This window comes from Heterocephalus glaber, unplaced genomic scaffold (genome assembly GCF_053883595.1).
Source record: "Heterocephalus glaber isolate CG9 unplaced genomic scaffold, H.glaber_assembly_v1.0 deba00001481, whole genome shotgun sequence".
Classification (NCBI taxonomy): Eukaryota; Metazoa; Chordata; class Mammalia; order Rodentia; family Bathyergidae; genus Heterocephalus; species Heterocephalus glaber.
In genome coordinates this window covers 17774258-17786882 of record NW_028258317.1, presented here as the reverse complement: position 1 = coordinate 17786882, position 12625 = coordinate 17774258, and the positions used below count along the sequence as shown (strand labels likewise).

Below are 12625 nucleotides of genomic sequence, written 5' to 3'. Positions count from 1 at the left end.
TAGATGGATACTGAGTAATTTACACAGAATAGAAACTTAGTTGGCTCATGAAAGGCTGGAAATCCAGGAGCATGATGCCAGGATGTACTTGGCACCTGTAAAGGTCTTCTTGCTGCATTATAACATCATAACATAGCCAGAGAGAGCAACAGAAGACACTAATACCATTACTGAGACCCTAACCACATGACTTCATCTAATTCAATAACATTAACATGAAGTTGGAGATTTGTCTTCAACACACAACTCTTTGAGGGACACATAACACCCCTGTTTTCCTCCAACCCTTGGGCAACTGGTAATATACCTTCTGTCTCTATTGAATTTCCTATTCTGGATTTTCATAAATGGAATTTGCAGTATGTGATCTATGTGATTGGGTTTTTAAAAATTTAGCATTATGCTTTCAAGGGTCATTGTAGCATGTGTCAGTACTTCATTCCTTTTTATGGCTTGAAAAATATTCTATTACATTGATAATTAATATTGTAATAATAGATAATATTCAATTGTGTGGATATACCACAGTTTGCTTATCCATTTTGCAGGTGGATATTCTGGTTATTTTCACCTTCTGGCTATTTTGAACAATGCTGACATAAACATTCATGTACAAGTTTCTGTGTGGGCATATGTTTTCATTTCTCTTGGAAATTTACCTAAAAGTAGAATTGCTGGGCCACAGAGCAACTCTATGTTTAACCTTTTGAGGAACTGAGAAATTGCTTTCCAAACCAGCTGCATGCTTTTACATTCTCATCCTTAATGTATGGGGATTCCATTTCTCCAAAACCCTCACCAACACTTGATGTCTGACTTTTGTAGATATACTGTTCCTTTTGGAAACCAAAGCTTGTGCCACCTACGTGGGTTCCTGCTGCAAAGAATTTGAGGACATCCTCTGTCTTCATTTGCAGAACATCAAGGGCTCTGGACATTGTGAAATTTCCTTTTAAATTATGATCAGAATCAAGAACAATGTGGTATAAGAAGTAGAAATAGCAAATAAACATATGAGAAAATGTTCAACATCACTCGTCATTCTCGAGAGATGCAAATGAAAACAATGCTGAGATTCCACCCCACCCCAGAAAGAATGGCTGCTATCAAGAAGTCAACCAACAACAAATGCTGGTGGGGTTGTGGGAAAAAAGGAACCCTTCTCCACTGTTGGTGGGAGTGTAGATTGGTGCAACCACTGTGGAAATCAGTGTGAAGATACCTCAAAAAACTAGGATTAGAGGTCCCATTTGAACCAGCTATTCCCCTGCTGGGTATCTTCCCCAAAGAATTAAAAGAATCATACCACAGCAGTATATGTGCACCCATATTTATAGCATCACAGTTTGTGAGAGCTAAAACTTGGAAACAGCCCAAATGCCTATCAACTGGAGACCGGATAAAGAAAATGTGGGTTTAAAAAAAAATAAAATGGAGCACTACTCAGCCATAAGAGAAATTCATTTATAGCTAAATGGATGCACATTGAGGCCATACTCTTTAAGTGAAATAAGTAGGACACACATGTGTAAATATCAAATAGTTTCTCTAGTGTGAGAAACGCAAAGTGTAAATAAGGACTAAAAGGTATAATAGATAATATGAAATAGGAAGAAAAGGGGCAAAGGGGAAGGGGTACTGGGAGGGGTAGAGGAAAGGAAAGAAGGGAAAGAAATAAATATGATAAAAGGAAAAAATGGAAACAAAGTCTTTGTAAATAGAGAGGGGTGGAGGGGTTGAACAGAGGGCAGGGGAATGGGGAAAAAAAAATAAGAAGCAAGATAAATTAGGTAAAGGTACAAATTCCCAATAATGAATGTCAGCATATTGTACACCTAAAATGTACCAATAAAATTAATGAAAAAAAACCCAAAAAAACAATGCTGTATGGAACCCTCCCTGGGTAGTACAGAAAGGCTTGGTGGTGTCTTTGACACTCCAACATTTTAAATTTTGATCAAATGCAATTAGTTTTCCTCTGTTGCCTGTGATTTAGTGTCATAGTCAAGAAATTATTGTTAGGTTCAATGTAATGAAGGTTTTTCCCCTGTAAAAATTTTACAATTTTAATCCAATTTATTTATTTATTTATTTTTTGGTAACAGGGATCGAACTTGGGTCCTTGTGCATGCGGAGCAGGTGGTGGAACCACTGAGCTAAATCCCCAGCCCTAATCCAATTTTGATATGGTATAAGGATACACCCCTTTTCTTTGCATGTGGATATATAGTGGGCCTAGTACCATTTGTTGAAGAGATTTTTCTTTCCTCATTGATCTTGGAGCCCTTTTTACATATCAGTTGATCACAGATATATAGATTTATTTTGGTTCTCATTCTATTTCATTGATATATATGTCTATTTTTGTGTCAATACAATACTGACTTTATGTGTAAGTTTTGGGGTTGGAAAGTGTTCATCCTTCTACTTTATTTTCAGAATTGTTTTGACTATTCAAGGTCCTTTGCAACTTCATCTGAATTTTAGGATTGGCTTTTTTTCTTTCTTTTTCTCTTTTTTACAAAGAAGTCAGTTAGGATTCTGGTAGGCATTGCATTGAATCTGTAGATCAATTTGGGAAGTATCACCATCTCAGTTGTTGAGTCTTCTGATCCATGAACATGGGATTTAAAAATTTTTACTTAGATCTGTTTTTGATTTTTTTTCAACAATAGTTGGTAGCTCTTGAAATAGAAAATTTGAGACTTCTGGGAAGATGGGGGCACGGTGAGCAGCAGAAAATCAGCCTCTTCAAGATTTGGAGTCCAGACACTAAGAATATAGCAACATGGGGAAGAGAAGGAGGGAAGTGGGTCACTAGGGCCCAGCAAGGATCTGAAGTGAGAATTGGAGCCCATGGGAAGAGCAAAGAGAGGGACCTCAACAAGGAAGAAGGAGGTGGCACACAGCACATTTTCCTGGAATTTCAGCTCACAGTGTGAGAGAGGCAGCTCGAACCTACAGCAGCATAGTGACTATGAGTGACTCCAGAAGTCTCCACGGAGAAATGGCACCAGTGGAGTGGTGCAGTGGACACTTTGGGCTGCAGTGGTTTGTGAGTGATTCCAATGCAATCCAAACAACCCCAGGAGAGGGCAATTGGCCAGTTGCCATTTTGGAAAGGGGCCAGCTGAACCTGGGACCCAGAGCAGCTGTGGGTTAGCTCCATTTAGCAGCTCCCTGTGTCAGGGTGAAGTGCAGACATGGGAGACACACAGGGTCAGGGGGCCAAGTTCAAGCCAGCAAGAGGCACCCAGTGTTGTGTGCTGAACAACTGGGTCTTAACCAAGATCACCCTGAACTTCAGTGGAATTGAAAGTGTAGGCTTGCTGCGATTAACCACCACCTTGCCATAATTCTACTGCAGGCTTGCTAGGATCAACCAACATGGATCTGGGCTCTGTCTGCCCCCTTTTACACCAGAGACAACAGAGACATGCCCTGAAGAGCACTTTTTTCCTCCCTTTCTTTGCTTTTTCTTTTCTCTTGACTGTTTGTTCTTGTTTTTATATAAGTGTGAGTATTGTTTCTAGTTTTTTTGTTTTGTTTGGTTATTATTTCTGTTTCTTCCTTCTTTCCTTCCTTCCTGGTTTTTTCACCAGTTTCCCAATGCTTGTGCAATCTTCTTTTGTCCTCCAACCTTGTTTCTAATCACTTTCTCTTCTATTTCTATGTATTTTCCTCTTACCCCTTTAAAATTTTCTCCCCTGAGGTTAAAAATCACTCTATTGAGGGGATATTTACTGTATACCACTTTCTGGCTTGTTTTAGATTTTGTTATATGCTACGAATCTTGTTCACATGGTTAAAGGTTGTCCTGGCCCGCGGGTAAGTCAACGGAGACCCTAGAGGGGGAGTGAGAATGACAAAGGACAGGGGACACGAGAGATGGAGACAAGACAGGTTTCTGATCAAGTCTCGTTTATTGCGGAAGCTGCTATAGCATATATACCGTAGGGCTAGAGGGAGGGAGCAAGGGGAGGGTACTGGGGCTACTTCCTTGTTGCCGGGTAGACCTGCAGCAGGCTTAGACATGCCCGTAAAAGGCACTCAAGAGTACTAGCGGGGGGGGGACAAGGCCCCCCACAAAAGGTAGTAAATTAATAGTTGCCACAGTTTGTCATTTTCTAGGCTGTGTTTGATGGTATTGTTATTACTGGTTGTACTACTTCAGCCTAGGTGACATAGTTGTTCTAATCAGTTGTTCTCCCTTGTATGCCAATTCTGAGATTGCCTAAGGGTCATAAACAATACTATAGGCCAGTACCAAAAAACCAGGGGGTAGGCCAAATAGGAAGCAACTTCTCATCATCAATAAATGGAAGAGGTAGGATCTTGCAACAGACTCAAAAGCCAAAAGCCAGCCACACTTAGAAGACACCTCTGAAAAGTAGTCATTTCCTAAGGAGCTCTCAATACTAGCAATAAAACTGCTTACTACAGCAATCTACAATCATCAATGCAGAAACTAAAGTAAAACAAATAGAAAATGAGAAGACACAGAAGCAACGTGGAACTCCAGACTTCCATCTTGGCCAAGGCAAACAGGGGACAGTGAGGTGGAACAATTCGAAAGCCACCTACATGAACTCTCTGAAATGGTAACAGTAGAAGTAACAAAGCAGATAAATGATTTTTTCTTTTTTCTTTTTTTTTGGTACCAGGGATCAAACTTGGGACTTTGCGCTTATGAGGCAGGCAGCAGAACTACTGAGCTAAATCCCCACCTCTAGTGAAATCCCTGGCTCTGTAAATGATTTTTTCTAGAAAAATAAAATTAGAAATAATTTCTCAGATAAATACATGATGAGTATAATGAAGGACATGGTTAGTGACTCTAGAGTAGATACAGATTTTTAAAAAATAGAGGATCTTAGTAAAGTGATGGAAACCAGGAATGTCCAACATAGGAAAGAAATGGAATTCATGAAACAGATTCAAACAGATATCCAGGAGATTAAAAATTCTATTGAAAGTATATGTGGCAAAATGAACCAATGTGAGGACAGAATATCAGATCTAGAAGGCAGGTCTGTGGTTAGTGACTATAAAAAGAAAGATTTCTTAAAAATGGTAAGGGACCACGAAAAATCAATCCAACAGCTGCTAGATGATGCAAAGAAGAATAACATAAGATTGATCAGAGTCAATGAAAAAGCCAGGGATACTGCAAATGACATAAAAAACCTGTTCACAGAAGTAATGGCAGAACACTTCGCAAGCATGGAAAAAGAATTTGACATACAGATAAGTGAGGCACATAGAACTCCAACTAGCCATGATCAAAAGAAATCTCCACCAAGGCACATAATAGTCAAGATTCTAGAAATTCAACACAAGAACAGAAAAAAAAATCACTTATAAAGGAAAGCACATTAGAATCACAGCAGACTGCTAGGGATGTAGCTCAGTGCCACCATGCATTCCTTGCAAGCACAAGGTCCTGAGTTCAATTCCCAGTACCAAAAAACAAAACAAAACAAAACAAACAAAGAACCACAGCACACTTCTCAACACAAACCCTTAAGTCAAAGAGAACTTGGAGTGAAGTATTTTAAGCCCTAAAAGAAAACAACCTCCAATCCAGATTGATGTATTCGGGAAAACTATCTTTTAAAATTGTTGGAGAAATAAGATACTTCCATGACAAATAACACCTGAAGAAATTCATGACCACCAAACCAGCTTTCCAAAATGTCCTGAAGGATATTCTAAAAAGAGATAGTGAAGACTACAATTCCATGGACCCCAATAGAATGAATCTACCAGGCAAGACAAGCAATTAAACAGAGGGGAGAAAAGGGAACCAACAACAGGAAAATTATACGACTAGGATAAGTCAGTACATATCAATTATAATCATCAATGTAAATGGTCTCAATTCACCAATTAAAAGAAACAGATTGGCAGAATGCATCAAGAAACAAGATCCAACAATATGCTGCATAAAAGAAACATGTTTAACTAAAAAAGAAATTCATAGACTGAAAGTCAAAGGATGGAAAACAATACTCCATGCAACAAGAACCTGAAAAAAAGCAAGGATAGCTATTCTCTTTGCAGACAAAGTGGATTTCAAGCCAAGATTGATCAAGAGAGACAAAGATGGTCACTACATACTTGTTAAGGGAATAATGCAAGAGGAAGAGATTACAATCATAAATACCACCACACTCAACTATATAAAAATATTAATAGAGATGAAAAATCAAATAAGCACTAACATAATTGTAATGGGAGACCTCAGTGCCCCACTTCACAAATAGACAGATCAACTAGACAAAAAAATCAACAAAGAAATATCAAAACTGAACTAAAGCTTTGAAAAAAACGGACTTAGTAGATGTCTACAGAGTGTTCTACCCAACATCAGAATACACATTCTTTTCAGCTGCACATGGGACAGTCTTCAAAATAGACTACGTGCTAGCTCATAGAACATGCTTAAGTAATGCAAAGGAATTGAAATTATCCCATGCATATTACCAGACCATGGTGCAATGAAATTGGAAATCAATGGCAAAAGAGACCACAAAACTACATAAACACATGGAAATTCAGTAACACCCTCCTGAACAGCCAATGGGTCAAAGATAAAATTAAAGAAGAAATTAGACAATTTCTACAATTAAATGATAATGCCAGTACAACATATTGGAACTTATGGGATGTAATGAAAGCAGTCCTACAACAATGAATTCCCACATCAGAAAAACAGAATGAGCTCACAAAAATAACTTAATGTTGAACCTCAATCTTCTAGAAAAAGAAGAGCAAGGCAAGCCCAAAGCTTGTATGAGGGAGGAAATTATAAAAATCAGAGCAGAAATTAAAGCAATGGAGACTAAGAAAACAATACAAAAAATCAATGAATCAAAGAGTTCATTCTTTGAAAGATTAAGTACAACAAATCCTTAGCCAACCTTATTTAAAAAGGGGGTGGGGGGAGGCCCAGCTGGCCTGAGTTACTTGAGCGTTACCTGAGGAGACCCCTACGCCTTTGCCAAAGATCTAATTGTCCAAAAATGTGGCTCTACTGGTGAAGCAGAAAATATACGTTACAGATATAAACTTTCCTTAAAAGTTGCAGAATCAAACAAATTATTTGTCATTACTGTATTTGGAAGCTGCTTAGATGCATTTTTTTGGTCTTACTGCCACTGATTTGCACAGGTACATTCAGGATCCTAATAAAATTCCAGAAATACTGGACAGTGATGCAGCACAGGACCTGTTAACCAAAGCAGTTGAAATTTGCTTTATTGGGCAAAGCTTTATTTTTGGAGTGACGAATTTTGAAAACCAATATGGACATGGTTAAGATTCCCGTAACTTCTTACAAAGGTGTCGTGACTTAAGAAGAGAAATCAGAGCACTAGTAGCTTGCCAGATTATTCTGCCAGACCCACATGTTGCAGGCTTCACTGTCATTGGCTATTTCCATCAGCTTTTGCAGACTTCCAATTTGAGGAAACTACACTGTAACTCCCAGGAACCTAACAGGCAGTTATTTTCTTTAGATCACTCAAATAGTGATCTCAGCAGCATACATGGTTCTGATAATACTTCCTATTTTTTGGAGTCTCATAGTACAGATAATATTTCAAGATTCTGGCACCTACCACTTGAACTCACCTCCACTGTTTCACTAACAGATAATGATGATGTTTCAGCTTCAGAAAAAAGCATGGGCATTGCTACTCTTCACCAAAACAGAAAGTATATATCCTTTGCAGAAGCCACTGGCTCCAATGATTGCCATGATTCCATTCAGGGTTTGTGGAGCCTTGTTTCATATATGGACAAAAAAAGTACAACAAAAAACTTGGGTGAAGAACTTGGCTTACAAGCTAATCAGCTGAGTGTAATTCACAGCAGTCATCATGAAACTAGAATTACTACATCTAATTTATTCCCTTTGAAAATGCAAGAGCCCCTTGAGTCAAGTAGTGTAGAATCCTTCCACAATGCAGTAGGAATTAAAAATGAGTATTCCCAGGATGAGCTACCATGTTACCAGCATCATGATGTAGACAACACCATTAGCCATCAAGAGACCTTTACCTGTTGTTTACCTGCATCACTCAGACTTGAAGAGGTAAACAACAGTTCCCAGGATTTTGACCCTGTGGTTTGGGATGATCTTCCATTATCTGAAAGCCTGGACAAGTTTCTGGCAGTTGTTGAAAGTGAGATTGCTAAAACCCCAAGAGATGGCAGGAATAAGAAACATAACATAGATAATGACATTGATAAATTCCATGCAGGCTACTATACCAGGTTATCTGTGTCTCCCCGAAGAAATGGAACACTACCTACACCATCTGTAACTTCAACATCATCACAAGCAACAGGCAAAGCAAACTCTAGCAAAAATAACTTCTTTTCCAACTGTGAAACAAATCAAAGTCCTAGTATTCAAAAGGAGTCAAAATCAGATAACACAGCAGATGTTGTCTCCATATGCAGTAATAGACCAACAGAGGCTATCTCTGTAAACAGTAATGGAAGTGGTGTTTCAGAATATTCTCTCCCAAACACTTGTCTGTCAGCTCTGTTTCCATCTTCAAAATATTTAGAAACAACTGTTACTGTAAAGCAGACTATCAAAATTCTACCACACAGAGATAAAATTTCATGTACCCCCAGTACTTCAGAGAATGACCATTCTTATCTTAGTATCAAATATTTTGATGGACGTGGAAAACAGCCACTTTCAGAAGTGAATGAAAGGTTAACAACTTTGTGTTCTAAGACATACAATGATGTTTCTGGTCTTTGCAAATTAGAAAACAAACATTATTTGTGGCCAAAGAACCAACATGACAGTTTTACAGTTTGTAGGAAACTTATATATCCTTTAGAAACTCTTTACAGTAGTCCAGGTAGAAGTACAAATACATCAAAAGAAACATCATATGGGCGTATAGATAATAATTTAACACAAAGCTCTCCTGGTTATGAAGGTAGCTACAATGCTTCTGTGGATCTGTTTGATGATATTGCTAAAGATACAGACATTACAACAGAAATTACAAAAAAATCAGAAGATATTTTGTTATAGTGGGAAACATCTTTGGCAGGAAGTCATCTTGAAGAGTCTTGTTTTTCACTAAAATCACTTTCTGAAAACTCCACTCAGTCTTCACCCTTGCAAAGCATGCCTGCCTTTGGGTATCCAAGAACATGTTCTCTGCCTCATCTTCAGTCAGATTTGGAATATGATCTCGAAGATAGCCAAGACTTTGTTCCATGTTCACAGTCAACTCCAGTTTCAGGATTTCACCACACAAGAACTCATGGAATACATGGAACTTTGCAAAAATTGCCTGCATTTTATGCAAATCTTAATGCTAATTATAAAAAAACACAAGTTTATCCTGAAAATAACAAACAGCAAGCCACTCCAAGTTGTCCAGAAAATATAAAAATACCTAGCCAGAAATCTAGAAGCCCTGTTATATCTAGTATTACACAACCAGAGATTTTCAACTACTGCACTGTTGCTGAGTGCTTTGAAACTGATGCTTATGAATGGGTTCCCCCTACCACAACAAAAGTGTTTCATTCATATATGCTTGGATTCCAAGTCATGGGTTTAAGGAAATGCCTTGCTGCCCATAATTTCCCTGGCCAAAAAAGAGGTACCAAGAAAGAAATTGAAACATATCAAACAAAGAAATGATGTATGTTTCATTAGGAAGTTTAAAAATGTGTTTACAGCAATAGGTGCAAAACAGAAAACTAAATGTAACTGTAAAAGTTCAGGCCAGATTTCCAAAGAGTCAGTTTTTGGATTTGATTCTTTTTCAGGAAACTGTCTACTTTCAGTGTCTGAAGCAAAAAGTGCTTGGTCACCTGAGTTGTTTTCATAAAAAAAAAAAAATTACCCAAACCCAATTCCTAGACTTTTAAACAAAGATAAATCTCGAAAGTTTTGCCTCTAGTGGCACAGAAAATATTCTTTAAATTTTGCACACTTGAATAATAAATAGAAAAGACTGTAGTGGGTACTATTGAGTCTTTAAAATGTAAAGCAATTGTTTCCCCCAGTGTTTTATCCAGAATATTGTTATTTAGATACTTGGGCACTTTATCTTACACTATCAATTGTACTTTAGTAATATTGTTAATTTTTCTCTTCAAAAATGTTTGTTAAAATCATGTCACCCAGAAATAAAAGCTTTGCAAACCAAAAAATAAAAAATAAAAAAAAATAAAAAGGGGGGAAAAAGACTCAAATCTGTGCATTTGAAAAGGGGCAGAAATCCAGAAGATCATCAATAAGTACTTCAAGATTCTGTATTATAATTAGATGGAAAACATAGAAGAAATGGACAGATTTCTAGATACATATGAATTGCCAAAGCTGAATCAAGAAGATATAAAAATTCTAAATGACCCAATATTAGTTGATGAGATTGAAGATGTAATTAAAAACCTACCAACAAAGAAAAGCCCAGGTCCTGATGGAATCACTGCTGAATTTTACAAGAAAATTAGAGAAGATCTAATGCCACTACTCTTCAAACTCTTTAATGAAATTGAAAGGGAAGCAGTACTCCCAAACTCATTTCTAGAAGCAGGGATTACCCTGATACCAAACCCAGAGAAGGATCCAACCAAAAAAGAGAACTGCAAGCCAATCTCCCTATAGACACAAAAATCCTCAATAAGGTACTAAACTACAGAATGCAGCAAATCATCAAGAAGTTTATACATCATGACCAAGTAGGATTCATCCCAGGGATCCAGAGTTGGGTCAACATGTGCAAATCAATAAATGTAATACACCATATTAGTAGAGCCAAGGACAAAAACCACAGGATCATCTCAATAGATGCAGAAAAAGCATTTGACAAAGTTCAGCACCCATTCATGATAAAAACTCTACAGAAAATTGGAATAAATGGTCTTTATCTCAATCTGATAAAAGCCATCTATGACAAACCAACAGCCAACATCATACTAAATGGACTAAAACGGAAAGCTTTCACTCTAAATCAAGAACAAGACAAGGATATCCACTGTCACCACTCCTATTCAATATAGTTCTGGAAACATTAGCCAGAGCAATTAGACAAGAGAAATAAAAGGAATAAGGATAGGAAAGGAAGAAATTAAATTATCATTATTTGTGTATAACATGGTACTCTACACAGAAGACCCCAAAATTCCACCAAAAGACTTCTAGACTTAATAACAAAATTCAGCAGCATAGATGGATACAAAGTTAACACACAAAATTTTTTTTGTATTAAATTCTTTTATTGGTACATTGTAGGTACAAAACACAATTACATTTCTCACTGGGAATTGTACCTTTACATAATGCATCTTGGTTCTTATTTTTTCCCCATTCCTAGCCCTCCCTTCATGGCCTCCACCTTTCCCTATTTACAAAGACTTTATTTCCATTTTTTCCATTTCTCATCATTTTTCCTTTCCCTTCTTTCCTTTCCCCTGCCCCTCCTACTACCCCTACCCCTTTGGACCTTTTCTTCCTATTTTACATTATCGATTATGCATTCTAATCATTGGTACATTTTAGGTATACAATATAATGACATTCATCAGTGGAAATTTGCACCTTTCCATAGTCTCTCTTGGTTCTTGTTTTTCACCCTTGCCCAGCCCTCCCTTCAACCCCTCCATTCCTCCCTATTTACAAAGATTTTGTTCCTATTTTTCCATTTTCTCATATTAATCCCATTCTTTTCTATCCTTTCCCCTAGCCCTCCCACTTCCTTCCCCTTTGCCCCTTTTCTTCCTATTTCACATTACCTATTATACATTTAGTCCTTATTTACACTTTCGGTTTCTCACTCCAGAGAAAACTATTCAGTATTTACACATGTGTGTCCTATTTATTTCACTTAAGAGTATCACCTCAATGTGCATCCACTTAGCTATAAATGTCTCTAATTTCTCATTTTTTATGGCTGAGTAGTACTCCATTTTATAAAAAAACCACATTTTCTTTATCCAGTCTCCAACACTCAAAAATTAATAGCATTCCTGTACACAAATAACAAACTCACTGAGAGAGAAATTAGGCAAACCACATCTTTCACAATAGCATCCAAAAAAATGAAATATTTAGGAATCAGTCTAACAAAAGAAGTAAAAGACCTTCACATTAAAAACTACAGTACTCTGAAAAAGGAGACGGAAGAGGATATCAGAAAATGGAAAGATATCCCTTGTTCTTGAGTAGAAAGAACCAGTATAGTGAAAATGGCCATACTCCCAAAATTGTTATACACATTTAATGCAATCCCGATCAAAATATCAATAGCATACTTCATAGAATTAAAGAAAACAATTCTCAAATTCATTCAAAAGCAATTCTGTGTAAAAAAAAGGCAAGGTAGGGAGCATCACAATCCCTGACTTAAAATAATGCTACAAAGCTATCATGATGAAAAACAGCATGGTACTGGCAAACAAACAAACAAAACAGACCTGAGGATGAAGAGAACAGATTAGAAGATGCAGAGACAACTCCAAACACACTTAGCTACCTTATCTTTGCCAAAGGGGCCAAACACCTTCACTAGAAGAAAGATGGTGCTGGAAAAACTGGCTTTCCACATGCCAGAGATTAAACTTAGTCTGATATCTC

At 37.3% G+C, this 12625-nt stretch overlaps 1 pseudogene; it reads left to right on the top strand.

Annotated features, from left to right (window-relative positions):
• The first annotated feature begins 2716 nt into the window (after positions 1–2716).
• On the top strand, positions 2717–9875 carry LOC101713280 (DNA damage-induced apoptosis suppressor protein-like; annotated as a pseudogene).
• The last annotated feature ends 2750 nt before the right edge of the window (positions 9876–12625 follow it).